The following is a 15,743-nucleotide window of genomic DNA, read 5'->3' on the forward strand; positions in this document are numbered from 1 at the left end:
TCACTGAAGGCAAAAAAATTAGCTTAACTTGGTGTTGAACTTCAGACTTCTAGAAAAAGAACAAGTCAATCCCACGTGAAGTAAAAAATTGTAAGGAGCACGTGAAGTAAAAAATTGTAAGGAGCAAAGTGGAAATTAATGCATTTAAGACCAAGAAAACAATGTAAAGAATCAGTGAATTGAAGAGTTACCTCTTTGAATGATGAAATAAAATTGATAAAATCTTCACCAATTTTATAAAAAAACTAAAAAATAAAGAGAAACTCAAATTCATGTAATGAGGAAAGAGGTGAAATCAAAATGAGTACTTCAGAAATCCAGAAGATGGATATTTACTTCAAGAACATTTATTCTAATAAGATAGAAAGCACAGAAGAAATGGAAAGATTCCCAGATACATATGAGTTACTAAAGCTGAGGCAATAAGAGATAAAAATTATAAGTAATGCAACATTAGGAAATAAAATTGAAAATGTAATTGAAAATTACCAACAAATAAAAGCACAGATCTTGATAGATTTACTGAGAATTCTATAACACATTTAATCAAAATTTAATTCCATTATTTCTCATACATGGACACTCCAGCAAGGTCTTTAGCAGTAATTGTAAAATGGCTCTATGTTACAACTGACAGGAGAAAAATGTAAATCTTCCACTCTTTATAGAATGTTTTCTTTCCACCAAGATTAATTTATTATTATGCTCATTTCCTACTTGCAACATATGGCCTTGCAAAACTTTTATTAGAGTCTCCTAAAAACAAAGGTAGCTATTTCTGAATCTGAGTATTTGATAGTATTTGAAGCTTGAGTTAGGCCACTGACTATGATTTAGATATACTGACCTTCAGGATAACTGCTTGTTGTTGAAGGAAGAATCTATTACTGCAAATTTCTCATTTTGAAGTTTTCCTAATTTTGCTATATGAAATACTGATCATGAAATTTTTAATATATATATATATATATATATATTAAAAATTTCATTATATATTAAAATTTCATTATATATATAAAATTCATTATATATATAAAATTTCATTATATATTAAAAATATATATATATTAAAAATTTCATGTATGTATTGTGTATATATGTATTTTGTTAGAAATATGTGTATTTTTCTTTATTTCTTTGCTCACACCCTAATGTAAATTATTCCAGAAGCGCTCAATAAATACATGATTAATTTCACTGAAATGATGTTGCCTTACAGTAGTTATAATTTGAAAAATATTATTTATACCTTATTTATTTTCTTACCATTTGCATTCTACTTAATTTACTTTACATTCAGTCTCCTATGTAAATGTATGAGGTTTTGACACCCTTCTCTCTGACATTTTATTAAATGCCATTATTCAAACTTTTATTTATTTTAAATGTATGGGTTCTCAAGACAAAGTTCATTATTCATTAATGTCATTGTCTGACTATAGTCAGGCCAGTTTCTGAAATGTTCTAGAGCTTGTTAAATCAATAAGATGGGAATCATAAAATTTCCTTCCTCTTTGATTTTTTTAAGAATTTAATGACTATATCCATAAAAGCCATTGAAAGTGTAACACAGCAATGATTTGATTAATTATCATTTATGATTATAATAATAGCAAGTGACACTTTATTAATTATACCATAGACTAATACATATATTGCATATAAAATATATTCACATAATAGTGTTTTACATATATACACATATATATATATATATATATAGTAATTTAAATTCATTGCCACATGAATTAGATGAAAAATTCTAATTTTATAGGTGAAGTACTAGGGCTAAAAAAGATTAAATAATCAGCCCAAGGTAAGATATTATTTAAGTTTTAATGATTGTATTTAAGTCAATACAAAAATATTATTTGAATGTTTGGGAATATTATATGTACTACTTCAATCCTAACATCCCTCAGTATTGAAATATGTATTCTTACAGTGAATGCTTCTTAATGGAATGAAGAAATCTGGGTATTAGAAGTTTCATTTGTATTTTAGAATTTCTCTTTAGGTGATTGTTGTAACTGGAATATCTGATGTAAAACCACAGGATATTTCTCAGTGCTCTTTGGTTAAGATAGTGCAGAAAAGGACACAACGGTATGGTTCAGAATAAAGCAAAAGCCTCCCTTAGGATGTGTAGAAAATTGGGCAATTTGTAAGGAATTTGGTCCTTTGTCCCCTCATCATGCATTGACAGGATAAAGTTAGACAGAAAATCATGTTAGGAATAGATTTAGACTGGATTGCACAGGTACTTGCTGTTCGGATTGGATCCTGTCATTCAAAAGTATGTTAACTAGGTAAAGAGTATAGGTTTTAACTACGAATACATCATTTTTTGAATTGTAGTCATATGGTGATAAAGCAAATGAAATTTCCAGCCAGAGAATTATACGCTACTGTTATAATATTTTGAATAAAATTTTAAGTCCATTTTTTCTCCTCATCTGCTGAGTTGCAACTTTAAATTTCTTAAGGCTACTTTAAAAATCAATTTTAAAAAGGGATTTTAGGTACTAAAAATGATGCTCTTTCACTATATAATTATAAACATTTTCATACATTCTAAAGTTTTATTTCCTTCTAAAATATGTAACAAACATTTTTCATATAAAACACCTAGAATTAATTTTGAAAGCAATGTTGTACTTCTTTCTTTTGAAAGAAATTTTTTTTTATAATTACACTGTTTTAAAGTTATACAGGTCTAGCAGTTAAGGAAATCAACTATTATCCCAGAGGGTCACTAATCCCAAGACCACCTATAACATCTAATTCAGTGAAATGTGGAGCCAAAACCATAATTCCAGCTCATGTTACCTAAGCAGACTCGCATTGCTCTTTATAGAAGGTTCTCCTCCAGAGAACTGTCAGCTCTTAAACTGAGTGAGTGAAATCACAGGTGCTGTGCAGGAAAAGACAAAAGAAAGTTACATTTAGTCACTTGAATGCATAGAATTATGAAGTCTTCTCAGAAGTAATATTCTAATATTTAAGCACTCATAGAAAAGTTAAACATAAAAACTATAAATAGTTATGCTGATAACTACATCTTCCTATAGCTAATATAAATATATTTACCTTTTCACTTGCTAAAGTAAGGGCCTTAGAAATACTCCCAATTATAAAGAAAAATAGCACTAGAGTTGCTTGATCAGGACAGGTCACTAGGTCAAAACAGCTGTGAAGAATGGATACCCAGCTCTCTCCTAATCAGCTGTAAAGGCTGATCAACCCTGGGAATTACTTTAGAAGGAGGAATATTTAGAAGTAATGTGAGTGTCCCATTTTTTAAGGTAATCAGATGGACAGGAATAATTTCTAGTCAACAATTTCACTTCCTTCCTTTCTTCACAAAACAACTCATGCCAGCATATTTTTTTGAGATACGTTAGCACATTAACTATTATTTTAAAACTATTATTTTAAGAAAAGAGGCTAAGTATTTATGACATCAGGAAACAATACATGATTTTGAATATATATATATATATATATATATATATTCTAATTTAAATATTTTATACAAGCACCAAAACATCACATCACTCCAACAATATATACAAATCTTTTTGACTAAATTTTTTCAAAATAAGGTTTAAAACATTATTATTGATTTTATTATTCACAACATGAATCATCAAGTTAATCTCACATATGAATAGAAGTAAAGGAAAATAAAACTTTTTAGACAAGAATGAAAATTTTTAGACAATGTTTTCTCTTGAGTGTATGTTTGAAAAGAAATGTATTAATATCTCCCTGCTAACTACTTTACTACCCCAACCTTGAGTTCGAGTCTAAAATCTAGAAAGATTAGCTACCCTTTGGCAAATATCAGGGTGTGATGTAATAGGTATGACAGAATCTTTGTTAGTATTTTGAAATACAATTTTAAATGGATCAGTGAATATTTAAAAATTTATTCAAGTATTGAGGTAATATGCTTGATGGAACCCTTATGTTATTTTTTAAAAAGTGAAGTGTTCTTGTACACTTAGATATTTGGATGAGATATAATCAATATATGGCCATTAATCTCCCTCAAAATACTCCTGTTCATATCAAACATGCTTATTACACTATTCTTGCCTCTTTCCGAAGCGTGTCTAGGTGTCCTTGTTGTGAATATCTTTGTGAAGTGTGATCAGAAATTGGTGAGAGCTGCTGCGACACACCATCCAACAGAGATGCAGGCTTGTGAAGATGCTGTGCTGCATCCTCAATATCATCTCTAATCTCATCTCTCACTGTGCAGCCTCCAGCTCTTCTTCAAAGGAAAAATAGCTATGAAAGGTAAATTCTTTGATTCAGGACACTGAAGCAGCTGGCAAAATGCAACCAAAGACTTAAAAAAATACTTTCCCTCTGTATTTTGATCATATTTCAAATGCATTATATCATAATTTCTGGTTCCATATAAAAGCATCTGATGTAAAAAATCTTGTTGCTTTTCTCCCTAGGAAGTAAAAGTCTTCTGTCAGTTGATAAGCAATTTTTTTTAAAAATCTGGAAACCAGCAGAAAATTGTCACTGAATTTGTTTCTCTTCAGGTGGAAATACAGATAGCCAAGACCTTTCATGATCTCAGTTTAGAGTAACAATTTGTTTGGGATCTATCTTTAAAGAGATTCTGATTGTGGAGCATGTTCTCATAAATATGGCAGAACAAGTGATTCAAATTCACCCAAAGAACAAAATCTTTTTTTTAATTTCATCACTGGAAAATGTGTCTGCATAATTCTCATAAATTTTCTCATGAATAAATGGTAAATTCAGAAAATGAGAGTGAACTTTTATTTCTAATGGATAAATAAGTTCATTTCAACAGATTCATGAAAATTAATACTTAGTTTATTATAAGTATGCTGTTCTTATATAGTTTTTGTCTAGTGTCACTAACATTTTTATAAATTCTAAATTATGCTTTATAATGTTGCATAATGTGATATGGTGTGTGTTTACAGATACAATTTTAATGAATGTTAGTATTTGATTGGGACGATCTTGGCAGAAAATATTAGTTTGAAAAAAGACAACTTCATCTGTGGAGGAAAAAGAGTAACAGCATCACGGAAGCAGCCAGTACCTCTCTAGCATCTCAAACACCTTTCTCACTGACGGCCATCCCAGGACTGAGCACACACATGTCTGGATCAGGATTCTGTTCTACTCCATGGACATGGTTGCTGTAGTGGGGAATGTGATCACCCTGGCTATGGTGAGAGCAGACAGAAGCCTCCACAAGCCCACGTTTCTCTTTCTGTACATGCTGTCAATCACTGACCTCATCTTCTCCACATCCGTACTGCCACACATGCTCTGTCTCTTCTGGCTTGGAGCCCATGAAATTGACTTTGATGTCTGCCTGTCTCAAATGTGCTTCATCCACAGCTTTGCTGCCATGGAATCAGGGTTTTTCCTGGCCATGGCTATCGACTGCTATGTGGCCATCTGTGACCCACTGCATCATGCAACTATCCTCACCCACAGTTGCCTTTCCAAAATGGGTACCACTGTGCTATTATGGAGAGCAGCCTTCTTTACCCCACATCCCATCCTCCTCAAGCAGCTGCCCTACTGCAAAATTTGACACATTGCTCACATCTACTGTGAGATCATGACTGTGGTGCATCTGGCTTTTGTGGACAGAACAGAAGCCAAGCATCACAGCCTCAGTGTATATATTCTAGTTTTAATATTTCGTACAAGCACCAAAACATCACATCACTCCAACAATGTGTACACTTCTTTTTGACTAAACTTTTTATTCTTTTTGACTAAACTTTTTCAAAATAAAGTTTAAAATATTATTGTTGATTTTATTATTGACAGCATGAATCATCAAGTTATTGATGTCATTGGTTCCAGTGATGGCTTTTTCAATGCATTGTCTTATGTTCTCATCCTCCATGAAGTCTTTCATCTCCCTTCATGGGAAGCAAGTCTGAAAACTCTGGGAACATGTGGCTCCCATGTCTGTGTCATCCTCATTTTCTAGTCCATGGCTGTGTTTACCTTCCCGATCCACCACTTTGGCCACAATGTGGCCCCCAAATTCACATATTCATTGCCCACATACACATTCTAGTGCTAAACTTCCTGAACCCCTTTGTTTATAGTACAAGGACAAAGAAAATTAGAGATCATGTGCTTGGTTTTCTATGAGTAAATGCTGCTTGCTTCTGATGTCAGTTTTGCAGATAGTCAATAATAGGAAGAAGATAGGAATTAATCACCTGATAAATTATATCAATTCTTGTAAAATCAGGAGTTTTATGGAATTTTAATGAGAAGAATGACTGCAAAGAAGATATTTCCTCATGTCTAATGAATTTATCTGGTGTAATAGTTTTATATGCACTTGAATTTTAGACCATGAGCTTTATATTTCATGAATAGAAAGTTAACCCCCTTTTGCTCCTCACCATTATCATACTGCTATGTAATGGAGCATCGTAATTTCATTAACAACAATAAATGCTTGAAACATGAAAAAAACTGATAAAAAGCTTTAAAATAAATGAAGAACCTGTGATAGAAAAGTTAGTGATCTCTTCTAATATTTTCCAAATAAAATAAAACTGATTTGAAGCCTCTGAATATATCAAGACTTTTGCATATGTTCTTCCTAATGAATCACAGAGCAAGTTGTAAAGCTTCAAAGTAAAATGATTCAGCAAACACTAATCAAGATAATACAGATTTAAATTTTCAATTGTTTGTAGAATATTTTCTCTCCACCAAGAGCATCCTGCTATTTTTTTGTGTTTTTTACGTATTTAAAAGTGGGCCTCTTTAGACTTTTAATACAGGATCTCTCAAATACTGAGATGACTTTGTCCTTACACTGTATAAGCCTTCCCTGCATGACTAAAATCTCAAGATATTATGCTTTTTTTAATTTGCTAGGGATAATAGCCTACTATTTTAATTAACTGCTTACTTTCTGGAGTCGTTTGCTTGAGGAAATAGTAAAAAATAAATTTATCAAAAGGAAAATAATTAGACCCTTATTTTTAACTGATCTAATTCTTCCCATCAAATGATTGGATCATATAGTATGGAAAGTGATCCAGAAGGAATTAGGAAATATATGATGAATTTCATTATACTGATGTTATATTTATAGTAATTTGCAATTTTTAAACTACATTTTTTCCTTTTTGCTTTATTTGCTTTTGTATTCAATCTCGGAGTACTACTTCCACAATTTACAGTATAAAGTTCACACTGATGTTTACAAAACACCAAATCCTTTTACTATGATGAGCATGTATTCACCTTTGAAATCACAGTTATCACCTTAATCTATTTATCTATCTATCCAGACATAATATCTAGATAGACAGAATGTCTAGATAGATATAATGTCTAAGTAGATAGGTATCTATCTATTTAGATAGATAGATATAATGTATCTCCTGGCTTTTGTCATAATCATGCAAGTCTGCAATAGCAAATAAAATGTTTATGAATACTTTTTCCATCTTGCATCTCTTCATCACAAAGTATTTTTTCCCACCGATGAAAACTCATATACAATTTATTTAAAATCTTCTACCTTATATGGACAATTAAAGTTTTCACTATCCCTACTGACTAAAAATTCTCCCTACCTCTTAATGGGCCTTGTTTGTTCAGTTAATTTTTATTATAGAGGTTAAACCAGCATGGTCTAAAGATAAGAGCTTAAATTCACCGTTCAGTGTGTGCCAAATTCTGTATATGCAGGCAAGATTTGCTATCATCAATGAAGTGATGATTATAATGTCTCTTTCCCAACAATGTAAGAGTGAAAATATGCCACAGAACAAGCCATTAATATGTAGTCATTAGTTAAAATTGTAAGCATAATTTTGCACTTACTTCATTCTAATGTGTCATATACCTTATGTATGTTAAATTATATATGTAATATATATTAAATTATATATATATATATTAATATATATATATATATATATATATATATATATATATAGCCAGTCTGATTTAAGAAAGAGGAATTTGAGCTCATAAAGATTAAGTAACTTCCTCAAGGTCAAGTATTAAAACTCCTATTGAGAAAAAAATTGTAATTAACACATGTGAATTAAAATCGTATATATTGTAAGGCTATTCAGTAAGGTATTAAAGGAAAAATGATAGGACACTGGGGTCAGCTCCCTCAAGGATGGAGTAGAGTACCACTGTGGGAGCTATGGAACACTGATACTATTGCCGCCATGTTTACTCTTTCTTCATGATGATTTGCGCAACCAAGACCTCAAGTTGCACTACATTTTTTATGTGGTGCTACCATTAATCATGAAGTTCAGTTATGTTTCCTGATAAATATCAAGTTTTGTCATGTACTGGGTGTGGAAACATGAACTACAGAGTTAAAACTTACAGATTATCTATTGACTATGAGTTACAATTGTTCAACAAATTTAAAAAAAACAACAAAGCTTAATCTTGAAAAACTCTCCATTAAATTCTAATTGACAGAGAAATATCAGTTGTTTTGTATATTTATTACCAATATTTATTTAGTTATTAGCTTGTAGTTTAGGTACTAGTCTCTGAAGAATACTAAGCAAATAGGCCTGTTTGCTTCAGGGAATTGCACTCTGGAGGAGGGGGGATAATGAAACAAATGTCTAAGTGCATTTTTTATGGGATAGTAAATGTTATTAGGGAAATTTTTTAAAGGGACCTGATAGTGAGGTTTTGATCTATGCTGGAGAAACAGGGAACATTTCTTTAAAAGTGAAATCAGAATGAGTGGCAGATGGAGTTACCTACCAGGTGAAAGACAAAGTGGTTGTGGAAATGGGGTGGTGATGTTGCATTGAATGAGAACTAGATGATTGAACAATGTGAACTTAAAACAGAACAGGGTGCAGTATCTTAAAACAACTGAAGGAACCCACTTTGTAGCCTGAAGAAGACACTAAACTGAAGAGTTGGGTAGTAGGGTAGGCCTGGGACAAGCATGTAAGTCTGTTCAAATTTATCCTAAAAATAAGAAAAGAAAATGGTAGTTGCATGCATGGGAATGATCTGCTCAGGTTCGTGTGATTCTATTCCACTCTAAGTTCAACAAGATATCTAATTTTTGAGGTAATATTGATGAACCTGGAAGACACTGTGCTAAATGAAATGAACCAAACACAGAAAGAAAAATACTTGCATAATATTTTTGTACCAACTAGAAATAAAATATAGAATACATAAAAACAAAGAGTAGACAGGTTGTTGCCAAAGGACATGAAAGGTGATGTAGAGAAGTGGATCAGAGTGTGCAAAAGATAAATCTAGACATCTAATGAACACAGTGAAGAGAAGAGTTGACAGTGTGTTACTGTTGGCTGTAGATTTGCTAATTTAGTAGATATTAAGTGCTCCTCATATAAAAAGTATCACTTTGCAGGATGAAATATTTTCTTAATGGAGTATCCACTTCACTACACATTTTAAACTATCCTGGTTTGTGTTGTAACTATGTAAAATATAAGCATATGATATGTCCATAAAAGCAAAGTCAACTTCTGTGACATAGTGATAAAAATGGGCAGAATGAATAAAATAGATTTTTTAGAAGACATTTTGTTGGAACAATATGATAAGCATTGGATCCAGGCTGTCACAGCTGCAGTAGAAATAATTCAATGGATTTGAGCACCCTGAACATACTTTCAGGTTGCTGGATAACTAGAGACTCTAATAAACCACCAAATCAAATGGTTATCACTGATTCTTGACCTTGACAATGACTTTCTAGCCTAGAGTTCATGAAAAACATGATGAAAAAACATTATTTATTGGTTTTGTGTGCAAGCACATTTGCTTGTAGATAAATATTTGAGGGTCTAACATTTACAAGGAATTTGATGCATTAGGATAAACAGAATCCCAGTCAATATCTTCAAGATGTTTGCATCTCACCAATTTCTATAAAAAAATCATTACGAATATTTTTTCTTCGTCCATTTAGTATCCTAAAATTTAGCTTTCTTTTTTTATGACAAAAGATTTCTAAAATTCAGTCTCAGTTAAAATGTTGACTTGGAGTGTGTTTATTGTTTCCAGGTCCTCTTTACTCTTATGTTCATTTTCTTTGCATTTGTGAGAATTTCACCCTAAAATTTTCTTAATTTAATCTGTGATTATTAAGCTTACTAATATATTTCTAGGCAATTTGTGAATTTGAATAGCATCAAAGAATTCAAGATGCTTTTATTATTTTCTTATGGAAGCCTGAAGTTCATTAAATATCAAGATGGTTTGGTGGAGTGATTTTGAAACAAGTTAATACAGAGTGTACATAATTGTAGTCACAAGCCACAGTGTCTTGAGTTTAATCCGCCTTCCTGTTCCAGCACTCTGTTTTATTCTAAATGATTCACTATTCTCTGCTTCTCCCTGTGGAGTTCTTAAACCATACCATCAAGCCTCCCACAGCATCCCTATATTGAGCATAACTGTGTTCTCATTACGAATTCTATCCTCAAAGATTGACTTTAGGATTTGTCCCTAAGAATATCCAATCTAAGAACAACACTTTCCTAAGAGAAGAGAGATCACGCAAGACTTAGGAGGGCACATCCATCCAGCCATATATCTGTCTCAAGCTTAAACAACAGGCAGTTCTGGACAGAGAAAAATCTTCAAGTAGACTCTGCTAGTCTCAGACTAGGTGTGATCTATCTGCAGGTACAACTCAAAGAAAATAGAAATATCAAGAAAGGAAAAGCAGCATACTCTCCTGGGATTAAAGAGCAAAAGAAAAAAAACAGAAAATTCTCAAATATTTTCAACCAGACACTACAACAAAAACACTTTTATGGCTGTGGTTAGGGTTCTGCAATTATTAATGATGAGCGGTGTTCTTTGGAAAACAAGTATGTTTCTAACATTAACGCTTGAGTGGATGATGTCTTTGGTTATAGTTAATATTGATATGCTTCATTTGTTAATTGCTCCTGATAGCTTGGAAAAGGAGATCTTGACTTATTGCTTGACATTTCAATAATATATGAATTTCATTATCACGTGTAATATTTTCATCTGCAGTATAGTGATTAAATATTAATGTTTGATCATTTGATCTCCATAGAAAAAAACTAGACAAGATATTCTGTTTTTACAAGGCAAATTTTTTTCTGTTTGGAAACAGGTCTTAGTAATAGAATCCTTTCATCTATTAAAGTACAATATACATATTATGTTTTAGCAAACTTTCCTTGTTGACAGTATTTCTTTTCCTAAAGCAAGCAATGAATCAAAACTATCAAGAGAAAATTATCAGAATATTTAAATATTGTTTCTTAAGACATTGATTCTATTCACTATACTTACCAGAATTCATTTCAGAAAACAACAAATTAAACTTACATTTTATCTTACTTACACTTTGTATTTCACAGAAAATCAAGGAAACTTGGGTTTGAAAACACCAAAACATTTAAAGAACTGTGCTATGAAAACTACCGGGAATAAAATGCAGATTTATAAGCTTTACAATTTATGCCTTTTCCAATTTTTGTGAGAGGAAATGAGGGTTGAAACCTTAAGTTATTTGCTTAAATTGCATAGAGTAAGTATTAGGGCTCCATGCACTACTCCAATGATATTCTGATTTTTAATGTAGCAAGATATCTTTCAGGATAACTACTTAACAATAAGTCGCAGCAGTGTGCTTTTCACCTAATGCAGTTGAAATATGAAATGTTTTCACTTGGATGAATATTTATGACATACATATGCTACAATTGTTGTTTAGTAGATAAGTCATCCTATTTGTGCTACTACATATGTAGCAAAAGCTGCATTCACAATGTAGACAATATAAGTTTAATTTTTTTGTACTTTAAAACTGTAGTTACAGTGGCTAAAATAAAAACATAACTTAAAATTATGCATTGACTTTAAAAATAAATTGAGAACATACTGAATTAAGACCTGAGATTAAATTAGCAAATATTTAAATAAAATAAAAATAATAAAAATTTATCAATATGTAAAAATAATATTACTTGTATTAATACTACTATATTCAACGTTTGAGTAACTGTGGCATACTTTACTTAAGCTTTCAGTAATATTTTTCATTTCCTGTAATAGTTTTATAAAACATGATGAAGCTGATATATCTTTAAATAAGTCTATAAATAATGAAAGTTAATCAATTATGTGACCTTTAAAAGTGTTGCTTTTATAATCTAATTTTTGTTTATTTAGATTTTGTGATTTCAATTTTTAATATATTCATGAATTATATTGACAATATATTGGTCTATTGCTTACACTGTATATATAAATTTTTAAATGTATTTTCATCCAAAACAGGGTGGTTAAAATATTTAAAAAATGGAAGAAAACCTCATTTCTGTAAAATAATTTTGGCTATTAACTTTCTAACTGTGCTCCCCCTACAGAAATAAAACATAGAAAAGTCACTCATTCAATTTGCTCTATCTCTACTCCTTAGCTGAACTTTGTTATTCATATCTGGAAAATTAACATGAAATTACTATTTCTTGAAACATTTTCTGATTTCACATTTGTCACTAAGAACAGCCATTGTTCCTCCAAACCATCATACTCTCCACATAATACACCAACAGATTTCCTAAATCCTTTGATAAAATCAACATTGACTGGCTAAATATTCTAGGGAAGAATCTCAATACACCACATCCATTCCAGAAACTGAGGATCCAGGTACTGTATCTTTAAATTGAGCTTTCTTTGAAGTCAAAGCTCTGTTTTCTGGATCTTTCATACTACAACTCTCTGCATATAATGTGGGAAACATATTCAATATTTAAGAGATAATACTAGCAGGTCACAAATGTTGAATGTTAAACAGAAACTAGGCTGACTGGAGGAAATTCTGAATTATAGACTTGTTACATATTTATGGGAAGTTTATTTCTGAGAGGTCTTCTCCCTTCTGCAGAGAAATTTGTCAAGGCTTATTCTCCTATGCATCAAATAAAAAAGTTTTTAATGCAGAGAAATTTGCCGAGGATTATTCTCCTGTGCCTCAAATAAAAGAAATTTTATTTAATGTTTATTTTATGTACTACAATCCCAATAACACTATAAAATACTGTTATGACCAGCATTGCATAGAAGAAAATGATTCAGTGACTTCAAAACACTTTTGTGTCTTTCTCTCTAGGAATCAGACCTTGAGGAACTCAGGCTAAGGATGTCCACTTGCAACAACTCTATTCCTCAGCCTTTGATATTTGTTCTGACTGGAATACCTGGCCTGGAAACTGCCCATGGTTTGGTTTTCTGTGCCTTTTCTCTTGATATTTGTCACTGCGATCATCAGCAATGCGACCATTGTGTGTATCATCCAGACGGAGAAGTGTCTCCACAAGCCCATGTTTCTCCTCCTGGCCATGCTATCAGCAGTTGACATGTGCTTGGTCAGTGTCACTGTGCCCCTCATGCTGGGCATATTCTGGATGAATGCAAAGGAAATCAGCTTTGATGCCTGGCTCACACAGATGTTTTTCATCCCTTCCTTCTATGTCATGGAGTCTGGGATCCTCTTGGCACGGTCTTTTGATAGATTTGTGGCTATCTGGTACCCACTGAGATATATAACCATACTTGATATGAAGGTGCTTGTAAAGATGGCACTAGCCTTCCTGGCAGAAGCAATAGCAGTGCTAACCCCAGCACCCAACTTGCCAAAATGACTAGAAATTTTCCAAACCCACATAATTGCATACTCTTACTGTGCCTACATGGCTGTGGTGATGATCGCTTGTGGGGACATCTCTGACCATATTGTCTATGGTCTCATGGTTATAGTAGCATCAGTGGGATTTGATTTGTTTTTTATCATGCTGTCCTATGGACTTATCCTTCACACAAGTTTCAGATACCATCTTGGGAAGCTCGAGGAAAAACTTTCAGCACATGTGGCTCTCATCTTTGTGTTATTGACCTCTTTTATTCTCTCATTCTCTTTTCTGTCTTGGCCCAGATTTTAGGCTACCATATGGCTCCCCATCTACAGATCATCATTGACAACCTTTACTTCCTGGTTACTCCCATGGTCAATCCTTTGATTTATGGGGCGCGGCCCAAACAAATGAGGAAGTGGGTTTTATGTGTCTTCCAATGTCAAACAGACTGAAGTTGGCACTTTTGATGGACAGGAGATCCGGTGATGTGGAACTGGACTTCAGACCAGGTTACAGGTAGAGATAATTCTTTCCAGTCTTACAGTTTCACAGAAAAATGAATCATCAATGTAAGAGGGAATCTGCTTGGGAATGTAACTGGAGAATGGTCCTGTCAGAGTGGAATTGTTATTAAATTCTTACAACCAGAATATTCCTTAAATACTTATGTAATAATAAACTAAAATAACATTTTTCTCTGAAATTTATTGTTGATCATACCATGTCATATAAATTAGAAACACTTTGCAAATGAGCAATGTGATTTGGATATATATTATTCATATTTATGTTTTAAAAATAAATATTAAAATGTGTATTGCTTTAATTTGTTTTCATATTTGTGTTTTAACTAAGCAACACAAAATAATATAACATGGAGCTTAACTCACAAAATAAATATACCCAAATAACAATAATTGTAAGTATACAAATGAATAATGAGCTACCTACCTTTGACTAAAGGCTTTAGAAAAATTAAAGAAATACAAAATCATTTTTGGTAATAAACAATGAATTGAACCTAAGAGGTAAACAGTTTAGAAATGAAGAAAATATATTGAAAGTTATTTTTTTCTTCAACTTTCAACTCTACTTTCTACCTAGCTGATTTCATCATTTTTTATGATTTAAATATTTATTATATATCTCAGCCCATAAATTCTGTCTGTGCCCCTGCAAGCAAATTGCAAATGCTTCATGAACCACTTTCCAGATAAACCTTTAACTTAATGTTTTCAAAAGTAAAGTTTTGCAAATTTTTAATTTATTGTGATAAAAATCACTTAATATGAAATAGGCCCTAAAAACATAGATCTGCTGTATTGAACTTACGTGGAAAAATATTGTATCATTAATAAACTTTTGAATTTCGGGGCAACTATAATGATTCTCTGTATTTCTCACTTTTATTCATTGTCAGGAATTGCCACTGAGTGATGTTTCTGGGTATTAAATTCAGTTTAGCAACTAAAAATTACCTAGTTTTTCTGTCTAAATACAACTGATCACAATTGCTTTGTACATTTGTACTACTTTTCTGCCTTATACTTTTGTTACTTGCATGCATTTCAGGAAGATAAAATCTTTCTGATTAATCTTTGTACCTCGATTTCTCTTATTGAAAAGTGGTAACACTGCAACTGGAGTAGTCTTTTTCAAACAAATATCTCATTTTATTCACTTAAAATTTTTAACATTCTGTTTCTCAAGGGAAAAACTGAACAACATTATATATTTTTAAAGTCATAATATGGCTGGCTGCCAACCCATCTAGTCACATGATCTGTTCTCAATAAAGCATACACTAGGCATCACTGTAGCCAAACCTGACTGCTTTATTGTAAAGGTCCAGGTATTCCTCACCACTTTAGCTCTTTTTCCCGACAGAAGGCATTTCAGCTCAATCATTCTTAGTCAGAAATTCTCCCATACCTCGAGACACGTCTCTGAACTGTTGTCCTTAAGGATTATTTTTACATAGTATCACTCTGACCTTTCCTTTCATTCTGGCTCCTGCCAGATGTCTTTGCCTGTGAT

General features: G+C 32.1%; 2 pseudogenes; both read left to right on the forward strand.

Annotated features, from left to right (window-relative positions):
* Positions 1 to 2,108: 2,108 nt before the first annotated feature.
* LOC106026577 (olfactory receptor 52D1-like) lies at positions 2,109 to 6,177 on the forward strand (annotated as a pseudogene).
* A 7,036-nt stretch (positions 6,178 to 13,213) lies between these two features.
* LOC106026576 (olfactory receptor 52K2-like) lies at positions 13,214 to 14,158 on the forward strand (annotated as a pseudogene).
* Positions 14,159 to 15,743: the final 1,585 nt, after the last annotated feature.

This window comes from Cavia porcellus, unplaced genomic scaffold (assembly GCF_034190915.1).
Source record: "Cavia porcellus strain 051 isolate PalLab524CR breed Dunkin Hartley unplaced genomic scaffold, mCavPor4.1 scaffold_9, whole genome shotgun sequence".
Classification (NCBI taxonomy): domain Eukaryota; kingdom Metazoa; phylum Chordata; class Mammalia; order Rodentia; family Caviidae; genus Cavia; species Cavia porcellus.